General features: G+C 37.6%; 1 protein-coding gene across 5 annotated transcripts in view; it reads left to right on the top strand.

Annotated features, from left to right (window-relative positions):
- The window catches only part of LOC131856088 (uncharacterized), an 85,828-nt gene that overhangs the window by 15,653 nt on the left and 47,395 nt on the right, over positions 1-22,780 (top strand). The gene's annotated exons all lie outside the window — the stretch shown is intronic.

The raw sequence follows: 22,780 nt of genomic DNA, 5'->3' as shown, positions 1-22,780 counted from the left end.
AGATGGCATTTAAATCCCTCTTGAACAATAGAACAAAGATCACAATCAAGTCCAGAAAATGTCGTCACATAACAAACTTGAATTGGCACAAAGTCTCAACACAACTTGCCTCTTTATTGAAAGCAATTTGATTTACATCTAAGCTCAAAGTCTTAGAGTGCATATACAAACTAACAGAATTTTGTTGCATTGCCAAAAGATATCCATTACAATAGACCCCCTCAAGTATTTATAGGAGAGGAGCCTTGAGAAAAAGGTGGGAGGATCCTAACTAACTTGAGAAATTCTCTCAACCACCATGACATATTCCAACTACAGTCCTAATTTACATGTAATTACTGTTGTCATTTTATGACACCCTTGGTCCATCAGCGAGAACCGATCAGAGATATGTTCTATGGACCAGCGCTGCCTCGATTGATCAAAGAGAAAACAATGGAATCATGAAGTGTGAAGTGTTGTCTTGTCAAAAGGAAGTCCTTGCCTTTCCCTTCTTCGAAATCTTGGAATCCGAAATCGCCAAGTCTTTGCTTTTCCCTTCTTCGGAATCCCGGAATCCCGAAATCGCCATGTCCTTGCCTTTCCCTTCTTTGGAATCCCGAAATCCCAAAGTTTAAGTCTTTCCAATTCTGGAAGCCCAAGTTTCCTGAGTATTCCGACTTCCTACGACTTGCAACACTTCCAAATGGCGTGATCAACACTCAAAGCTTTTAATGCTCCAACAACTCTTGCGACTTGTACACCTTCTTTCGTGGAGCTACAGGGGTGCATTTAATGATTTTTGCAGGATTTCCATCAGGTGGAGTACAAGGCCATGCTTATTTATGGTTACTTATGTCATGCCTGCATGCTCTGATTTTGGAATGTCAGGCAATCCACCTTCTAGAAGTCCCTTTCTTCTTGGGATTGCGTTGTCAGGGTATGGCCGGGTTGTTTGCATGTACACAATGTCAGGTGCATGCACTTCCCTGCATTCCCTTACTGACATTTCCCTGCACACACAAGGGTCAAGGTTTCTCTTCCTTGACCAATGGTCTCTCCTCTACGACCGGTTTTCTATATAAAGGCCGTTAAGCCTCATTGTAAAGGGTTCTTTCCCTTCTGGCTTGAGCTTTTTCTATGTATGCTCTTTCACTTCTCTTGAAGACTTGTATTTATCTTGCATTTCTGCAACTGTAAGTTTGGCCATTGGCCTTACAATGAATTGAAATCATCATTCTTGCCTTACTTCAACTTATGCATGTTGTGTATGTGTTCTTACCTTCATTGTAAGTGTATGTTTGTGGCTTTCTTTCACATATATGTTGTGTTAACCTGTTTTTGGGTGTGACTTGTGGGAAACTTTCTCCCCTCTTGACATTCAGTAAGTTCTAACCTCCATACATGCGTTGACGTCATTCATGCAACTGAAGTTTGTGCATCTTCTGGGCATTATTGATGTGTTTTTTAGGCACATGCAAACACAAAATAAAATACCCAAAAGTATCTTATCCTCTCTGGAACAAAGGTTCTCAAATGTTGAAGATTGGCTTCAGGATCACTTGAGACAACTCCAAGGTTCTTGTATGTCGGGTTACGACGTGTGGATAAGCACAGTTGGTTGATGTGATTGCTGGTATCACAAAGGGACTTATGTTGAATTGTCGAATGCTTGAATCACTAGAACTTGATAATCCGATGTTACAATCTTGTGATGCTTTCTTTCCTAAACTAACTTGAATTGAAAAAATGGCAAAAGAAAAGGGTTGAGAGAGTCTATTCTAATCCTAAGAATGCAAGAAAATGGATGAATGATTAGATGGAATCCTACTGGGCGAGGTCTCAGCATCAACTTGAACAATTTGACACAAGCTCAGTGCAATCTTCTAAGGACATTTCAAAGATGTTCAAATCATTACCATCAAACATTGCTGACCATTCAAGTTAATACATAAACAATGGACGCATAACAATTTGAAGTTAAGCTCATATCATTCCAGTTGACTACACAAGGCACACTTACAATCAGCAAGAGGCTAATGGAATGGACTAAACGGATTCCACACAAATACATTTAACAAATTCTTTCACTCAATCTAATCAACATGAAAGCAAATTAAGAAGTAAAGACCATGCGAGTTGTTGAAGTAACAAATCAAATTCACCATAACTTGAATGAAATCAATTGTTCTTTACAACAAGGCTTTGACAACAATATTTTCCTTCTCCTAATCTAACTTCTACTCTAATTGCTATTCTTCTAAGCTATCTATTATTTTATTCTATTCACTATTAGCCTTTACAAAATGAGGAGCTTGAGCTTTATAATGAGAGCTCATTACAATAAACAGTTAGGATCAAATCTCCATCAACGACCAAGATTTTACAATGAAAACCCTAATTAGGGTTTGTTACAACAAACTCAATTTTAGCCAATGAAACAATTACAACATTTTGAGACGTGTCACCTCCAGAATATTTGACCAATGGATAACAGAGGTAGGTGCCTTGAAGTTTATGCCTTCATGTATGAGTCGGGCACATTGCATCTAGACATGTTGATGTGGAACTTCTTTGATTGGTAGAGATAGTGACTGGGATGATGACTAGGACGCCACCTTTGACTTGCACTTTGTAGGCTTGATAGATCATCATGAAGGAATATTTCTTGATACTCAACATTGTCTAGCTTCCGCGATGATGATGATGTTCTAACTTTGATTAACTCTTTTGAAAATATACTTTTGAGGTTTTCAATAATGGAGGTGCAAGGTATAGATCTTAGTTTCAAAGTATTGAAGTTGCCTTAGAATGAACTTTTGATGTCACCACTGTCTCTCTCGTTCGGAATTACTTCTCTTGTGACTCCCTTCATGTCGTTGATGTTGTGGATCATGCCTTTGTGTAGATGAATGCATCTTGTGTAATCACCTTCTTGTATTTGTCCATGAAGTTCCCTTGAGGATATCTTCCTTGCATCCTAATCTTGATGTTGAAATTTGATCCTCGAGCGACTTGTTTTATTCCCCCTCCAATGCGATCTCCTTGATTTCTTTCTTCATCTCCTGCATAACAAACAAGCAAGCATCAGACACGTATGATATCCCTTCTATTATAACCTCCTAGTTTGATGTAATTATGTGATTTCATGTGATTTGCAGGTTTAACAAGGGCATCTATAGAGGAGGTCACTCCTTGGTTTGAGCAAATTTGTTGTCTCCTTGATGAATTCGCTTCTTCCTTTGTGAATTTTGCTGTCACTATTGATTGGAGTCGCTGCTTCTGGATCAGATTTGATGTCGATGCTTGACTGAATTCGCTGTAGATGATGATTGAACTCACTGCCTTGCTGATAAAATTCGCTAATCTGCTCCTGAAGTTTGCTGATTAGAAAGAGGAGTTGGATTTGATCGGTGTTTGAAATGATGGATTGAGCTTCCTCTTATAGGCGATTAGGGGAAGATTGTGTCATTTCCCATATAGGTCGACTTAGTGTAATGAAATAAAATTAGTAAATCCTTTCAAGCTGGCCGACTTACTATTAGACTATTGAGAGAATTCGCTCATCTATCTTAATCCCTGAAGTTCGCTCATCTAGCTTTAAACATGAGTTCGCTCGTGTATCAAATCTTGAAGTTCGCTCATCTAGTGGAGTCCATGAAGTTTGTTTCAAATTGAATCAACTCAAGGTAAATGTTTTCAAATCCCTTTCACTCCTCCACTATGAACTTTGCTTATCTACCCCAAATCATGAAGTTTGCTCATCTTGCTCCCAACATGAAGTTAACCTCTTACTTGCCTTTCATTCAAAATTATTCTCTCTTAGGCATGTTAAGGCATCAAATAAGCTCTAGGAAATGATCTATTTGTAGTTTTGTATCTTGTTTTGGGCAAATTCGCTCATCTATGCTGATCCTTGAAGTTCGCTCATGTAGTGGAGTTCATGAAGTTCAACATGAAATTTGCTCATGTATGCCAAAACATGAAGCTCACTGATGTAGTTCAATTCATGAAGTTTGCTCATGTCATTCAATCCCTAAAATTCGCTCATGTCATTGAGTTTGTGAAGTAGCCCTCTAACTTACCTTTCATCATTCAAATTCAAGTTGTTCTCTGTTAAGACATCAAATTGGCACAAGGAAATGATCTATTGGCTGTTTGGCATATATGAAACAAATTCACTCTTCTCCTTCAACTCCTGAAGTTCGCTCCTCTTCTCCAACTCATGAAGTTCGCTCCTCTTGTTGAGTTTGTGAAATTCGTTTCAAATCGAATCCATTCAAGGTAAATGCTATCAAATATCCTTCGCTCCTCTACTTCCGATTTCACTCATGTAGGCTTGAAGGTGAAGTTCGCTCATTTGTGCTCATTCTTGATGTTCGCTCCTCTCCTTCAACTCATGAAGTTCACTCATGTGTCTCAAGTCATGAAGTTTGTTTTGATCTTGAAATTGAATCTGCTTCAAGGCACATGAAAGGAATTCGCTCTTACTAGGGAATTCATGAAGTAAGAAATTCGCTCCACTTAGCAAGCTTATGAAATTCGCTCCTATCAGCCACCACATGAAGTTCGCTCTAGTTAACATGTTCATGAAATTCGCTCATCTCTTCCTATTTGTGAAGTGCGCTCATAGATGCTTGAACATGAAGTTTGTTTGAACTTCTACCTTTCATCTTCTTAACTTAAAATGACTCTTCCCAAACATTCAATCTGCTCAAGGTAGTGGTCTTGCAATCTTCTTCGCTCTCCTACTTCCACACATGAAGTTGAAATCCAAACTTGAAATTTAATACATTCTTCGCTCACTCCTTTCATTTCATCCATTCAAGTGCCTCAGATGCTGCTCAAGAAGTCCACATCGCTCCGAACTATGAGCAATGGAAGCAGATTTCACTCCAACCAGGGAGCGCTTGAAATTATCATGTACTTAATCAAAACCTGTCCTTTCAACCTGCCTCTCAATGTAAGTGTAATCAGATCACTTGAATGGTAGAGGAAGTCATTTCTGAATAGCTATCTTCCAGATTGATGTTGTCTTGAAATGTGAGTTGAATCTCAACGTGACTTGTCCTCCATGCTTCCTTGGGTACTCATCTTTATCTTTTCTTCTATCTTCATATCAAACCTGGAAAGCAAGAAATATTTTGCATTAAAACATTAAGAATGAAGACAATTTTCTGCAAATATCAAACTTCTACAACCCATTCAATTTTGAACATGGATTTCTAAGGCTGGACATGATGATACTGATTGAATCATAGATAGGATATATCTAAAAAAATTGCCAGAATCAGGTCTGATCTTAAAATCGGAATTAGGTCTGCTAAAATTGCTGATACTTTACATCAAATCAGAACCTTGGAAAATGATCTGGAATTCCTTCAAAATCTGCCTCTTTGCCTTCAAAAGACTGGATAACAATGTTCTTAAATCAAGCAGCATCTTGAAGAAGTATTTGATCAATGTGATGATCAAAATCTTGTTGCCAAAATCGCTGATCTCTATCACTAAAACTGCCTAAATGTCTGATCAGAATGCTGTTAAAATGATGCGAAATACTCCCTTTATATAGGCATTGGATGTTAAGGGTCTGTTTTACTCTGTTCTTGTTAAAGTGACACATCCTCATTCAAAGGCCAGCTCCCTATCTTTTTGATGCCACACCTTGCAAGGAAATGGCGAGGTGGATGTTTTCCTTCTTTAAAAAAAATTTGCCTTCAAACTTTTTCCTTCACCTTAGAGTTTGGTGGGGCCCAATCAAGGCTACGTGGTAAAGGAAGTCAAAGGAAATATTATGCCTTAAAACATGCTTTCCAAATCTCCATTTGAGATTTTGTGGGGCCCAATAGGCGAGTCCTTAAAAATCTTATTTAATTTTCCATTTTGAGTTTAAAGTGGGGCCCAACATGTGATGTGGTAAGGATGGATTAAGAAAGGTGAGGTGTTATGGGGAAGGGAAGAGTGGTAGGGGAAATGCCATGTGAGGAAGGGAAGGAGTGGATGTTTGGGAAAAGGGAGACATAACGGGTATGGATGATGAAGGTAGGAAATACGTGGGGTGAGGAGGTTTAGTATGTGGGATGTAAAAGGGGTTGGTGAAAGGAGTTAAGATATATGGGGAGTAAAATGGAACGGGAGGTATAAGGGGTAATAAAAAGGGTAAGGGGGTAAGGTGGTAGTTAAGGGAAAAGGTAGGAAATGGAAGGTGGGTTAGGACGGGGGGAAAGGGTAGGCTAAGGGAAGTAGAAGGGTAAGGGGTGTGAGATGGAGGGTAGAGGATGTAGGTGTGAGTGTAGGTGAAGGGTAGGGAGGTATAGGTAAGTGTAAATGTAGGCGAAGGGTAGTGAGTGAGTATGCTAGGATGGGAAGAGGGTTAGGCAGGTGAGGGTATAGGTGAAGGTAGGTAGGTGAATGAGATGGAAGGGGTAATGGAGGTAAAGGTAAAGGTAGTGGTAGGGGTAGGTTAAGGATGTGGGATGGAAGTAAGGAAATATAAGGTAGGTCATGCAGGTGAAGTGGGTTAGGATATGGGGATGGGTGGAAAGAAGGGTAGATGGAGTATAGAAAGGTAGGTGGGTAGAGGATATTGAGTGAAATGGAAGGCAGCTAGAAGAAGTGAAAATGGTAGTGGCGACGGTGAGGAATTGAAATGGGAGTGATCGCGTTTGGGCGCCCACTGATGGGACTAGGAGAAGTGGAAGGGATTATGCCTTTCTTGGGCAAAGGGAGTGTTGAACCTCACTTCATCAACTCTTGAGCAACTACAAACAAAAGGTTAATAGCAAAGACTCGACAACAAATAACAACTCTTGAGCAACTACAAACAAAAGGTTAATAGCAAAGCCTTGACAACAAATAACAACTAAGCTAAGACGACTAACCTAGAAAGCGAAAAAGTGGAGGTCCCCATTTGCAATGGGGCGACTAAGGGAGACTTGATCAACTCTTGAGCAACTACAAACAAAAGGTTAATAGCAAAGACTCAACAACAAATAACAACTAAGCTAAGACGACTAACCTAGAAAGCGAAAAAGTGGAGGTCCCCATTTGCAATGGGGCGATGTGTGAGTACCTCACAATAGGTATTTCAGTTGATTCTTTGTGCCATTTCGGGTGGGGAGAGAAACATCTCTTATCTTGGTGCATCACCTCCTTTCATTTTAAGCATTTCTCTCTTCGCTTTTCCTCTGCAAGCTGTTAGGATGGGTTTTGAAGTATAATTTGGAGTGTTGAGTTGGTTCAGCACCTGCACCTGGATTGAGAAGGAAGCCGACCTTCTCTAGAGATTCAACCCCCTTGCACAAGGTCTCACACTTCGGGTTTGTTTCCACGTTTCACAAGTTTGCTGAGTTGATAGCTCAACAAGGGTGCAAGCTTTTGTGATAACAATTACATTTTATAAAAATGCAAGTAAAAGTGACACTTGCAATTACAATTTTTGTTTTTACACGTAATTTGTCAAAACAAAATTACAAATACACAATTGAAACTATTCTATGTGTCCAAAGACACGACTCTAACTACATCATCCTCTGTTTTGAAAATCTTCATGTTGCTTTAGGATGCTAGAACTTGAAGTATTCAGGATTGGTGAAGACATCTCGAACCGGAATGGGAATTTGCATCCTTAATGATCTTTGTGTCTTTTGCCAACGAACTTCAATCTTATCTTCTTGCTTAGGGTGGTACAGAGCGGAACAGTATGAGTTGAGTATGTTGATATTTAGTGTTGCCATCAATGCCAAAGGGGGAGAATGTTGGCATGTTTGACATAACTGATACAGATGGAGAATGATGACTGAACCGGTATAAGACTGTTTGAGATGACATTGTGATGAAGAGATTGAGATTGCATGGTGGATGACTTTGTTCAGTGATTTGTGTTGTCATTGATGGCAACTAATGTTTATTCATGTCTACTGATGTTTACTTATGTTGTATTGTGTCATCTAAATCTTTTGGTCTACTGGAGAGAGTTTACCGGTAAAGAATCAAGAAACTGGGAATTAGGACCTTAACTGGTAAACGAGGAAATATTCTGATTGTACTTGGCGATTGGTGTTGATTGAGGCTTTGTGGTTTTGAATGTGAGTTTTTATCATTGTAACATGTATCTGACCGAAACCGCATCATGTTGTGACAACTGGAAGTTATGTTTATAATTTCTGTTGAGTTTTTGCCAGAGTTTAAGAAGGGTTTAAGGACCGGTGAAGAATTCTCTTAACCGGTAATGATTTTTGGTTTGGTGGTGATCTACATCAAATTCACATGTTGATGATAACGCGACACAAACCGCGTGAAGTGTTTGAAAGATGTTTTGGCGCGTTTGGAGAGCGAATTTCTTGGGAATGTGCATAGTGCTTAGCGGAATGTGCTAAGGGTTTGACTTTGTATCAGATTGACTTGCTGTGACGACTTATGATCATTCAATGGTTGATATTGATTTGTAATTGATTGTAATGATCCATATGATGATCAGTAATGAGTTGTAAAGATCTGTGATGATCTATGTTGTAAATCTTAGGGTTTTGATGCCGACCTAGTTGTAAAGGTTATTTATGTCGGTAAGGTTGATGTTTGTTGTGTTGGTGATTTTGAGAAGTGTGTGAAGCCGAACCAGGGTGTGAGAAGATCTGCCAGAGTGGTGCAGTCTTAGAACGTAATTGGATTTGATCAAGCAAGCAGTTGAGTGCTATACACAGATCGTTCATTGTTGTTCTCTAACAATTACAACAGCTAAAATCCCTTAACCAGGTAGGTTCTAACAAGCCTCACATTGTAAAATCCCCTAATAGGGTGACTCAATATCTGAGTTCTAAATCCTCTTGCGAGGTTGATCCTAACAGATCAAAGCTCCTAACAGGGCTGAGGTAAATCCCTTAACCGGGTGACTCCTAACAGGGTCTGCTCCTAAGAGGGCATCATTGTAAGCTTCTAATCGGGTTTGGCTCCTAACATGGCGCATTCCGAAAGAGTGCAAAATATTTGTGGGTACCAATTCCCACCGTGGTTTTTCCCTATTTGGGTTTCCATGTGAAAATCATGGTGTTCATTTGGTAAATGTTTTTGATGTGATGGTATGCTTTACTTTCAGTTTATGCATGGTTAATGAACACTTAATGTACAACATTGATATATCAGTTTAGTAGATGTTTACCAGCAAATACCGGTACTGGTAAATGACTCTAATGTTGGTGTATGTTTGATTTAGTGAAAGTTTTATGAGTCTAAGTTTCTGATTTCAAATTATTGTTAATACTAATTCACCCCCCCCTCTCAGTATTAACCGGATCCTCTAAGATTAACAATTGGTATCAGAGCATTGGTCCTCTGTGTACAGAAAGCTTAACAACTTGAGGGAAAGATCCTGTGAAAGATGATGAAGAAGGAGCGTCCCAAGTTTACCAAGGACAACTACCGGATATGGAGTGATCGGATGAAGATCTACATTAAAGGAATGGGTTCACAATATTGGAATCATGTGGTAACTAAGTATGTTGCTCCTACTACCAGCCCCTTGACACCGGATGAACGAAAAGAACAAGAAGAAAATATTTAGGCCCTTGAAGCAATTGTAAGTACTTTGTCTGACTCTGAGTATATAGATGTTCATGGATTAGAGATTGCAAATGAGGTATGGGAGAAATTAAAATTAATTTATGGAGGAGATGAACATGTAGAAAGGGCAAAGGAAGAAAGCTTAAGAGGCAAATTTGATGATATGAAAATGGTTGATGGTGAGAACATAGCACAATACAATCAAAGGTTTAAGGAAGTTGTAGGTGGTATAAAGAGTACTGGAGGTAAGATTGAAGATGATATTGTTGTTAGTAAAATGCTTAGAACTTGTTTACCACATTATTCTATCAGAGTTTTTGCTATTCAAGAACTGAGATCCATTTCAAAAGATAAAGTCACTGTTGATTCTCTTATTGGAAAGTTGACTGCATTTGAACTAAACAATTTTGATAATAGTATTTCTAAGCCTTTTGAATTTGCTTTTAAGGCTTCTGTAACCAGTACATTAGCAAGGAAAGGAAAATATGTTTGTCATAATCATGGTTGCAGGTCTAGTCATGGTGGTAGCAGAGGTGATGGTGATGATGAAGATCATCTGATGGAACTTGAGGCATTACTGGCTAAAAGATTCCCTAGAGGAACAGGTAAATATAAAGGTAAAATACCCTTGAAGTGTTTCTCTTGTAGTAAAATTGGACACATAGCTGCTAATTGCCCTAACACTAATAAGAAAGAGAAGTTTAGGAAATTCAAAGGAAAAGGCAAGAAACATTGTTATGTTGCAGTGGATGAAGGTGTGACCGATGATGAATCGAAAGAAGATGACAATGAGGAGATAGTATTTGTTGCCGTGAAGGAGGTTTTGATTGATGAGAAGGTATTGGTGTCTCACATGGATAACAATGATGAATGGATAATAGATAGTGGTTTGTCACACCACATGACCGGTGACAAAAGTAAGTTCTTATCCCTTGAAGAGTTTGATGGAGGTGTTGTAACGTTTGGTAATAACTCTCCCTGCATGGTTAAAGGTAAATGATCAATTTCATTAAATGGGAAGAGTAATGCAGATGATGTCTTTTGGGTTGATGGACTAAAACATAACCTCTCGAGTGTTGGACAGCTTAATGATAAGGGATATCTACTTGAATTCAAAAGTGGAGTGTGTAGGATTCTTGGAAACAATGGAGAATTGATTGCTACTGGAAAGAAGACTAGAGGTAATCTATTTCATTTGAATACTAATGTAAATGATTGTTTGGTGGTGAAGATTGAAGACAGCTGGTTGTGGCACGAGATTTTGTCATGTCAATTTTGACAATTTGATTAAAGTTAGTAAGTCAAGTATTATGAGAGGTTTGCCCCAGCTTGTGAAACTAGACAATGTGTTATGCAAGGACTGTTAGATGGGTAAGATGACCTTTGTATCTTTTAAGAGTAAGTCTATTCTCTTCAGAGAATAGTCTTGATTTGGTTCATACTGATCTTTGTGGTCCTACGAGGACTAAGAGCTATTTTAGTGATAAGTATTTTATGAACTTTACTGATGATTTTTCCAAAATGATGTGGGTAACTTTTCTGAGAGAAAAGTCCGAGACATTCAGTAAGTTTAAAGCATTTAAAGCTCTTGTTGAGAAAGATACCGGGAAGAATCTAAAATATTTGAGATCTGACCGGGGAGGTGAATTTACTTCTGATGAGTTTGTGAAGATTTGTTATGAATAGGGAATTCAGAGACATATGTCAGCTCCTAGAACTCCACAACAGAATGTGATAGTAGAGAGAATGAATATAACTGTTGTTGAAGCTGCTAGAACCATGATGATTCAAGGTGAAGTACCAAAGATGTTTTGGAGAGAAGCAGATAGCACTGCTGCTTATACTTTGAACCGGGTACTTGTCAAGAAAGGTAATAACAAAATACCTTATGAATTATGGCATGGAAAGACTCCTAGTGTAAGTTATTTCAAAATTTTTGGGAGTAAATGTTTTATTAAGAGAGATGATTACACTGAAAAGTTTGATGCTAAGTGTGATGAAGGCATTTTTCTTGGTTACTTTACAAAGAGTAAGGCATTTAAATGTTATAACAAGAGAACTAAGAAGATCGTTGAGAGTGCTAATGTGAAGATAGATGAACTCTGAGAAATCTGGATACACCAACAGATCTGAGCTTGAGAAAGATGAAGAAAGACTTGTGTTTATAGAACCGGAAGTGCAGAAGACTGATAAGCAAAATGCTACCGAAATAGGTGCTCAGCCGGTAAATGCAGAGAGCGATGAAGAAGACGAAGAACATGAAGCAGGAAGCTCAACACCAAAACCGGTTATTCCAAGGTATGTCAGGCTAAATCACTCAGAAGAACAAATAATCGGAGATAAAAATGCTGGAGTACAAACAAGGAGGAAAATTAGAGAAAATTCATGATTGATTTCTACTATTGAGCCGAAAACAGTAAGAGAGGCATTAAAGGATGATGATTGGATTAATGCAATGAATGAGGAGTTGGATCAGATAGAGAAGAACAAAACATGGACACTTGTTCCCAGACCGGAAGACAAGAATGTGATTGGAACTAAATGGGTCTTTAGAAACAAGTTAAATGAAGAAGGTAAGGTTGTGAGAAATAAAGCAAGATTGGTTTGCAAAGGCTATGCACAAGAAGGAGAAGATTATGGTGAAACGTTTGCACCTGTGGCAAGATTGGAAGGAGTAAGAATGCTACTTGCTTATGCTGCATTTAAAGGATTTAAAGTCTATCAGATGGATGTTAAATCAGCTTATCTTAATGGCATCCTTGAAGAAGAAGTGTACACAGAACAACCAGATGGATTTGCTTTGTCTGAAGACAAAGATATGGTTTGCAAACTACATAAGGTACTGTATGGATTGAAGCAGGCACCGAGAGCATGGTTTGAAAGGTTGCATGCACACCTGATCATGATAGGATTCCAGCGTACCAGTGAGGACAGTAACATATATCTTAAGACTGATGGAGACAAAGTATTGATAGCTGAAGTATTTGTGGATGACATAATTTTTGGTGGTAATGATGATTTATGCATGGATTTTGCTGAGGAGATGAAAAAGGAATTTGAGATGTCTCTTATTGGTGAAATTAAATTTTTCATTGGGTTGCAGGTCCAACAATTGGATGGTGGAATATTTATTTGTCAGAGTATGTTAAAGAGGTGTTGAAAACGTCTGGCATGGAGGATTGTAAACCGGTTGGTACTCCAATGGTGACAGGCTACAAGTCGTCTAAACAAGATGATTCACCATCTGTTGATGAGAAAGAATACAGGTCTATGATTGGTAAACTGCATTATGTTGTTCATAGCAAACCTGATATTGTGCATGTTGTTGGATTAGTTGCTAGATTTCAAAAGGATACCAAGGAGACTCACTTGGTAGCGGTGAAAAGGATATTCCGGTACCTGAAAGGCACAGTAGATTATGGTGTATGGTATCCTTATAAAGATTTTTTTTCTTTGAATGTGTTTACTGATGCACATTGGGTAGGCAATGTTTGGACCGAAAAAGCACTACCGGTGTAGCTTTTCTTCTTGGAGGAAGAATGGTTGCTTGGACAAGTAAGAAGCAAACTTATGTTTTTCAGTCAACATCAGAGGCCGAATATGTTGCAGCATCAATGAATTGCATGCAGGCAATCTGGATGAGACATGTGCTTGAACGATTCAAATTTGATATGTCCGAACCGGTAACTATTTATTGTGACAATACTAGTGCAATTAATATTTCAAAAAATCCTGTGTTACATGCAAGAACAAAGCACATAGAATTGAAATATCATTTTCTAAGGGAAAGAGTACAGGAAAAACAAGTTAGAATGGAGTATGTGACAAGCAAAGAGCAGCTAGCAGACATTTTCACTAAACCATTGCCGAAGACAACCTTTGAATATCTCAGAGGTAAATTAGGGGTTAGATCCCTACTCAAAAAGAACTAGGATGCAGGAGACGCATCAGTCCAATAGGCTTAATGACTATATTTTTCATCGTGGATTGATGCGATGCAGGCTACTTTGCAGGGGGAGCAACTTAGATGAGTTTACAGACATGTTGAAGACAACAACAACAAATTTGATGACTGGTGATGCTTATGCACCTTTGGCATTGCTGTCAAAGGGGGAGAAGAAATATGATTAGTCATGAGAGAAGAAATATGATAAGGAGGACAAGATGTGTAACAGAAAGGGGGAGAAGAAATGAAGATAAAGTGTAACTAGTAGATAAGGTGCAACACAGAAGAGAAGAGTGGTAGAGAAGATCCAGAACAGAGCAGAATAGTATGAGTTGAGTATGTTGATGTTTAGTGTTGCCATCAACGCCAAAGGGGGAGAATGTTGGTATGTTTGGCATAATTGATACAGATGGAGAATGATGACTGAACCGTTATAAGACTGTTTGAGCTGACATTGTGATGAAGAGATTGAGATTGCATGATGGATGACTTTGTTCATTGATTTGTGTTGTCATTGATGGCAACTAATGTTTATTCATGTCTACTGATGTTTACTTATGTTGTATTGTGTCATCTAAATCTTTTGGTCTACCGGAGAGAGCTTACCGGTAAAGAATCAAGAAACTGGGAATTAGGACCTTAACCGGTAAACGAGGAAATATTCTGATTGTATCTGGCGATTGGTGTTGATTGAGGCTTTGTGGTTTTGAATGTGAATTTTTATCATTGTAACATGTATCTGACCGAAACCGCGTCATGTTGTGACAACCAGAAGTTATGTTTATAATTTCTGTTGAGTTTTTGCTAGGGTTTAAGGACCGGTGAAGAATTCTCTTAACCGGTAATGATTTTTGGTTTGGCGGTGATCTACATCAAGTTCACATGTTGATGATAACGTGGCACAAACTGCGTGAAGTGTTTGAAAGATTTTTTGGCGCGTTTGGAGAGCAAATTTCTTGGGAATGTGCAAAGTGCTTAGCGAAATGTGCTAAGGGTTTGACTTTGCATCAGATCGACTTGCTGTGACGACTTATGATCATTCAACAGTTGATATTGAATTGTAATTGATTGTAATGATCCATATGATGATCTGTAATGAGTTGTAAAGATCTGTGATGATCTATGTTGTAAGTCTTAGGGTTTTGATGCCAACCTAGTTGTAAAGGTTATTTTTGTCGGTAAGGTTGATGTTTGTTGTGTCGGTGATTTTGAGAAGTGTGTGAAGCCGAACCAGGGCGTGAAAAGATCTGCCAAAGTGATGCAGACTTGGAACTTAATTGGATCTGATCAAGCAAGCAGTTGAGTGCTATACACAGATTGTTCACTGTTGTTCTCTAACAATTACATCAGCTAAAATCCCTTAACTGGGTAGGTCCTAATAGGCCTCACATTGTAAAATCCCCTAACAGGGTGACTCAATATCTGAGTTCTAAATCCTCTTGCGAGGTTGATCCTAATAGATCAAAGCTCCTAACAAGGTTGAGGTAAATCCCTTAACCGAGTGACTCCTAATAGGGTTTGCTCCTAACAGGGCATCATTGTAAGCTTCTAGCCGGGCTTGGCTCCTAATAGGGTGCATTCCAAAAGAGTGCAAAATATTTGTGGGTACCAATTCCCACCGTGGTTTTTCCCTATTTGGGTTTCCACGTGAAAATCATGGTGCTCATTTGGTAAATGTTTTTGATGTGATGGTATGCTTTACTTTTAGTTTATGCATGGTTAATGAACACTTAATGTGAACATTGATATATCAGTTTAGCAGATGTTTACCAACAGATACCGGTACTGGTAAATGACTCAAATGTTGGTCTATGTTTGATTTGGTGAAAGTTTTATGAGTAAGTTTTTGATTTCAAATTATTGTTAATACCCCTCTCAGTATTAACCGGATCCTCTAAGATTAACAAGAACATCCAACTACCAACTAATTGACAAGGTGAGACAACCACCCTAATTGCCAAGGTGACAACTAACTTCCTTACTGGCTTGACACTAGATTCACGGTTCGATGGCAAGTTCAATCTCCTCCAAAGTCTGCATTCCTTTCCTTGATGATACTCTCCCTTTCTTTGAGGGCGTTGTTAATCTTGCATCCACTTGGTAACATAAAAATGGTTAGACCATTCTTACCTTCATAATATTCATTAGAATACCATTATCGAATCAATCATTTCAAATCCATTATGCAACTCAATTAAGATACATATCCAATTATGCTATAATATAATATAAATGACATAACGATCACATTGCATTGTTAGGAAAAATCTTCATTTGAAAAGAGGGATGCAATAGTTGGTTAGGCAACATTGGAGCCTTACGAGAAATTGACCCTCATGTTGAGTAGGACTCCCATGTTTGAATAAGACAAGTTTTGGAATCATTAGCAGGTTGTATGACACATTGGGAGTTACATTAGAGGTTGCTAAAAGATATCTTGGCACATGTGGAATGTGGGTGCTACATCTCACATAGGACAACTTGGTCAAGTGGTCAAGCTGGGAGTTACAAGGAATTCACTTTTTTAGTGGGTTGTAAGATGTGTAAGTTATCTTGTAGGAAGCATCTTTGAATGTGTAAGGTATTTTAAGCCTATTTAATGAGGGCTTGGGATAGTAGTTTTATGGCTGATTTTGGGTGCAGTGACATGTTGAAATTTCTCTAGAATTGGATATGGTGTAAAATTAGTGTTTCTGATCTTCTCTTTGTATTTGTAAGCACATTTTTTTTTTGATGTTAATATAATGAGAGAACTGGTTTTATGGCCGAGTTTTATAATCTAAAATGTATTTCCAGGATACATACAGCGTTATAGTGTTTTATGTGCCCTTTATTTGCTAAAGTTTTCATTATGTATTTCTGTCATATTCTTGATTTATATTAGAGTTAGATCAACTTTTGAAATCTGTATAATCCTAATATAGGATAATTATCACTAATTTTTTCAACATTCGAAATCAAAGCTTTTGTTTGCTTGATTTGTGGAGGGGACGCTCTCCTTGAGTCATTTTCTTTGGTTGCAGCAGGAGCTGTGTAAAGCTTAAATCTGATTTTACAGGAATCATGGTAAGTACATCAATGGATGAAATTGAAAAGATCAATGGATAAAATATGAGTCATGCAAACTTAAAATTGAAGATCTCTTGGTTGAGAGAGATAATAGATGGTTGTGGCTGGTTGGCATGGATTCTGATGATTGGATGAAATCAAATAGGAAGGCAAGGAGCATTATTAGATTATGTTTGTTTGATTTTGTGTTATGGAATGCATCTGATGGGGACACTGCACAAAAACTGTGGAACAAAATAGGAGCATTGTACCAAAGTTCCAAACTAATCTCCTGTTAGTATACTGCAATGTCCTCTACAAATTTGTTTATAAATAACATACCACACAGAAGCTGCTGTGTTCTTATTGTCAAATATATTAGGTTACATTAATAGACAGCAGCATGCAACCACCTGCAAGTAACCTGCAACAATATGAAGTATCCTATGAGTAACTCCTCTGAAACTGATCTGATTGTCTGCTGTAGACTGCTGTTACAGTCAACAAAACAACTCCCCCAAAAGAAAGAGAATATCTTCAGCACAAATGCATTTCTGGGATGAGACTGACCCAGACAACCAAAGGAGGATTCTTCCTCTGATTTTTAGATTCATGCGATTTTGCACCGCAAATCAACAACTAAGCACTATGCTAGAAAAATACAGAAAAACCATTCTTCTAATGGCCATACACCTCAATTTATAGCACAAAGGAGTTCTCAAATCCCAACATCCCCTATAAACTGATTTCAGTCTCAGATAAGCAAATGCTATTCAATTCAAGATTCCTCCTATATTAAAATAATGTAATGTTCCTCTAATGGTCATCTTAGTTAGTTTAGGTAGTTTCTAATTCTGGCTTCTGTTTACGTTAGTTTCGTTTAGAAACATTGTATTGTAATTGCCTATATATGTAAACTCCGTTTTCATTATTCAATATACAATTACCATTACATGGTATCAGAGTGGGTCGATGGGGTTTTATAGAGTTTGGTGAAAAATTCAAGGCCTCCTTTTTGGAATTTTTTCCAGAATGATTTTTTCAATCGATTTAAATGAAAAAAGTGTTAGTGAAAATTTCGAGGGTTTTTGGAGGTTCGAGGGTTTTCGTGGCTGTTTCGTTTCTGGGCGCCGTTTTTGGAGATTCTTGTGTGTTTTGCTTGCACGTTTTGAATGCGTCGTTTTTGCAGCACACCCACAAAACTTTCAACTGCATTTTTGTTTGCATTTTGTTCCAGCTCGTGTGCATTCGTTCCGGCTCACGACCTCCTCAAGCTTATTTCTAAGATTTTTCTCTTGCCATGTGCACGTTTGTATTTCTTAGCGAAAACGCCCCCGTGCGATCTGGCCTTTGTGGGTTCTACATGTGTTCCTTCCTCCAGTGACTAGGGTTTTTTGGCCCACGCATTTTCTATACGCGATTTCTTTGCATATTCTGTGTTTTCCCCTACTATTTTTTCTGATCATGGCGGCTAGGGTTTCGGGTTTTTCTATGTTTCTTGGGTTTTTTGATTTTTTCCTAAAATACCATGGACGGGTTTTATAATTTTTCTCCTAAAAAATCGTGTTTGGGTTTTGTGCAATTTTCTCCTTAAAAATCGTTTTTGGGTTTTAATCAATTTTTCTTCTAAAAAATTGTGTCTGGTTATGTAATGCTTCTCTAATGGTCATCTTAGTTAGTTTAGGTAGTTTCTAATTCTGGCTTCTGTTTATGTTTGTTTCGTTTAGAAACATCGCAATGTAATTGCCTATATATGTAAACTCCGTTTTCATTATTGAATATACAATTACCATTATAGATTAGTGCCCTACTTTGTCAACATAAGATCCTCTTAAAAGTCAATTTGTAATTCCTGCATAATGCTCTATCAGAAAACTGACATAATCAAATGGAAAATGTTATAACACCTCTTTGTGGAAAATTGCATCCATATCCAGGGATGCTAAGAATTAATTATTATTTGACTGCCTTGATACACATATTTCTCTAATCCACTGTCAAATAAAGGAATGGGACGCATGACTAATTAATGAAAAGAGAACATTATATAAATTGCTCTTGAAAATAAATGATGGAGACTTTGTTGCTGGTCATCTTAATGACTTTAATGTCATTGTTAGTCATTTGCAATTTATTCGTGTGGAAATGGATGAGGAGGCTAAATGTATAGCTTTGGGTTGTTTTTCATTACCTGATTTATAGAACAATCTTGTAGTGTCTTTTAGTGGTACATCTTCTAAGTTAAAATTTGAAGAAGTTGTTGCCATCCTACTAAGTGAAGAATTGAGAAGTCCCTGAATGATTCCTCTAAAGATGCTCTTTTTGTGAGAGGTCAGTCGAAAGAGAGAGGGGGTAAGAAAGAGTCAGGAGATAGGAAGGAATTTAAATCAAAATGTAAGTCTGAGTCTTCTGGTAAATCAAAATTAAAGTGTTGGAGTTGTGGTAAAGTAGGATATATTAAGAAAGAGTTTTGACTTAAGAAGGGTAAAATTGATGATATCTCTTCAGAAATATCCTTAACAGAAGTAATTAGTGGTGATGTCTTTATAATATCTTCCAATGTGCATGCTAGTGATGATTCATCATTAAGACATTCAGGTGCCTGTTTCTATATGACTCTTCAAAAGGTGTGGTTTTTAGAGTACGAGAAATACAATGGCAGTGAGTTATTTTTTGGTGAAACATTTTTCATAAAATGTTTAGTCTTGGAAAGGTAAAGAGGTTATTCAGTGATTATAGGTTTAAGATTATTTCTAGTGTTTTTCATATTCTAGGATTGGCTAGAAATTTGTTTTCTGTTAGTAAAATGAATGATGTGGGTGTAATGTCATCTTTGATAAAGCATGTTGCAAAATGTTGAGAGGGGCTTTGGTGTTAGCAAGGGGGTTTGGCATGGAACCTTGTTTAAACTTGATCACGGTGTTGTGTGTAGTGGATGCAATTTTACCATGGCTCCTGAATCAGAAAATCAGAAATTACCAGCAAAATAAACAATGCTTTGGCACCAAAGAATGGGCCAAATAGGTGAGACACGTCTCAAAACATTGAAATCAAAAGGTATGGCTATGGGTCTTTTCAATTGTTATGTTGATTTGGACTTTTGTGAGCATTGTGTTTAAAACAAACACAATAGATTTAAATTTTCTTTTAGTAGCTATAGAGCATGTGGGATTTTAGATTTGATGCATAATGATGTTTTTGGTCCTATTGATGTACCTTCTCGTAGAAAATCCATATCCTATGTTTTTTGCATAGATGACTTCTCGAAGATGACATGGGCTAATTTCGTCAAGCACAAATCTGAAGTTTTTAAGTTAACAACAAGTATAAAGAGTTTAAATCTCTTGTTGAAAATCAGAAAGACTCACCTCCTTACCCATCACATTGACTTCTTAAAAAAATTAAAGTCTCATTACAAACTCTTAACCAAAATATATAAATACCCTCATATCCACACTCCACCTCTCTCACCTTTACCAAGGTCCATGAGGAGGCCATGTCTTGTCCCCTTAACTCATTAAGTGCACCAAAAACCCATCCAACCCATAATACTAAATCCTAGGACTATTTCCAGCTAGAAAAGAGAAGAAATACCAAATTTGGGGCATTTAAAATGGCTAAAATGAATCCATTTGGGTCATACAAGTGGGGATGGGTTGGTGGGTTCCTCACACCCACGACACATTCAAAATAGCATTAATTTATAATAAAAACATATAAAGGTGAAAGTGAAAGTCCATTTTACAAGACGTGAAGGGAGATAAGAAAAGGTGTATGGATTGAACCAATTAGTTGTTTAGGTCATGGTGATTTTAATCAAAACCAGGATCAACAGTTTGTGTAGTCACAAGCTTCTCTTGATAGATGGGACTAGTGTGGTTGGGCTCATGCTTTCTCCATTTGTGCTTGATCTGCACACTCCAACTAGCCATTAAATACATTCATAATAAGAGATAGCCTAAGTGACATTCAGTCAATAGACTCAATACAATACAACATCATTCATAAGACATGAAATAAACAAAAAACGGTCCAACATAATACTAGATAGATTGAACAACACATAATTTTCAACATCAACACACATTTATACTAATTATTTTCGACATTGTCAAATCTAAGATACTATAGGACTCAATAAAAGCATGGTTTAAAACTCAGTAATAATTATACATATGATCAACATGTCTAGTATGTTTATCAAATTAGTCTATCAATTGTAGAACTAATTGAATCATCCATCATTAATCAAGATAAGTGCATCAATATAACATATAAATACTGCTTATAAAAACTAACATGTCTACTGCATCAAGAAGGAACAAGCATGTAAAAATAGTATGATGCTTCTAGCATCCTGTGGGGCTCTGCCAAGGTCAAATAGCATGTCACAAAAGTATATATGATTATGATACAATGAGGCAACTCAAGTTGCAAAATATAATTGGGCTTTACATTGATGGTGCTTTTAGAGGCATCTGGGTAGGTATTGGAGCAAGATTAATTTTCAGAGATTCTACGGGACCTATTATAAAGTATAAACATATCCTGAGAGTGACTAATAATATGGCTGATCCCTAGCCCTTCTAATTGATTTGAAGCAGGCCTTTGAAAAGAAGTTCAATATCCTGGAAATGGAAGCAAACCATCTCATAGTTATTCAGACAATGAAGACAAGCTGGTTTCAAAATTGGAGGCTCAAGAAGTTTATTGGAAGAAGCGTTTCACATGCTTTAGTGATTAAAGTATAAGTGGATTAATAAGGCTAGTTTCACTACTGAGCTATTTCATGGGGTTGAGTTCTAGGAGCCAAAAATAATGGTTAATATAAAACGACAATGAAAATAAATTTCCTTTCAGGTCTTCTCAATGGGGTCTCATGCAACAAATGGTGTTTGGCTTGGCTTGACTTAAAATAACAAGCTCTACTTTTACTTCTACGTTGTTTCAGAGGGTAATCAGCCTAATGGATTACATTGACAACATCGGGGCAGATTGAATGTGGGACATCATCTTCTGTGGTGATGCATATATTTTGGATCGTCTAAATTTCCAGTGGAGCACTAGATAGGACATTGGCTCCTATCTCCTATCCATCCCTTTCACCTAATCTCTCAAAAATTTATTTAAGAGCATAGTAAATTTGATTGACCTTGCATTGATTATATTCTTCAGATTGTTCTTAAAGTACATTGATGAATCATTACAGATCTTGCCCATTGCTCTAATCCTAGACTGCTATTGATGAATGTGGTTTGAATCCCTTGGCAATGATGCATGGTGGTAGTAATAATACAAGGAAGATATCTGGCAATAGATCGAAGGAATTGATTGACACAAATTTTGAAGATAAACACTCTGACAGCATCCTCTGTTTATGTTTGATCTGTCAATTTCTTATGTTATTAATTTACATCAAAGATGTTTCGACTCAGGGAATTTCTAATCTAGGCGATGCAGTCAAGCGAACTGTCAAGGACATGAGAAGTGCCTTTAACTTCGAACCTGAAGCCAGGATGATGGAACTTGGAAAGATGTGAGTGAGAGTTCATCCTATTTTAAATTAAAAGTAAAAGAAAGGGTTCTTTGTGTTCAGTAGAAGATGCTTTGGATTGTTATTTGTCTGAAAAATTGGAAGTGCGATGCCTTTGCTGGAGGGAGCTCTTTAACTGGGTTGGTGCTCCAGTAAAGGAAACTAATGATGGCTTTGTGGGAGTGATGGAGGAGGAATCTAAGCCTTCCACTGCCTTATCTAAATGTTCCAAAGGGAAGTCATGTTGGTGGAGTTAACAGCTTTCATGTGATGCTAGATGGTGAAGAATTTTGGTTTTTAAGGGGTCTCATCAGCCTGTATCATCCAGAAAACAGGTAAGACAAGGTAAGAGTTGAAAACTAATTTCCTGTAGGTTGTTGGTCTGAGTACTTGTGTGAAGAACATTCTTAATTTGAGCTCAACTTTTTTTGCCAAAATGGCATCAACTGCCTTGTCCTTGTATCCTATTTATTTCAATGTTAGGCAGATTATTTTAGCAGGAGCTAAGATGGGTATGAGCACTCTGGAGCTGCACAAAAGATAGGCTTTCTGAAAGTTCCTTTTCCCAACAATGTGCTTTAATTTCTAGGGAGAAAGTTCAGATTCAACATGAAACCATTGGTGCCAATCGCAGATGAAGAAGGTGGCTGTTATAATTTTCATAATTGTAGCATAATGGCGGACCTGGAAGATGTGTAATAAAAACTCCTGGTGAT

Source organism: Cryptomeria japonica, chromosome 6 (genome assembly GCF_030272615.1).
Source record: "Cryptomeria japonica chromosome 6, Sugi_1.0, whole genome shotgun sequence".
NCBI lineage: Eukaryota > Viridiplantae > Streptophyta > Pinopsida > Cupressales > Cupressaceae > Cryptomeria > Cryptomeria japonica.
Note: the sequence above shows the minus strand (reverse complement) of the source record. Positions and strands in the feature narration are given on the sequence as shown.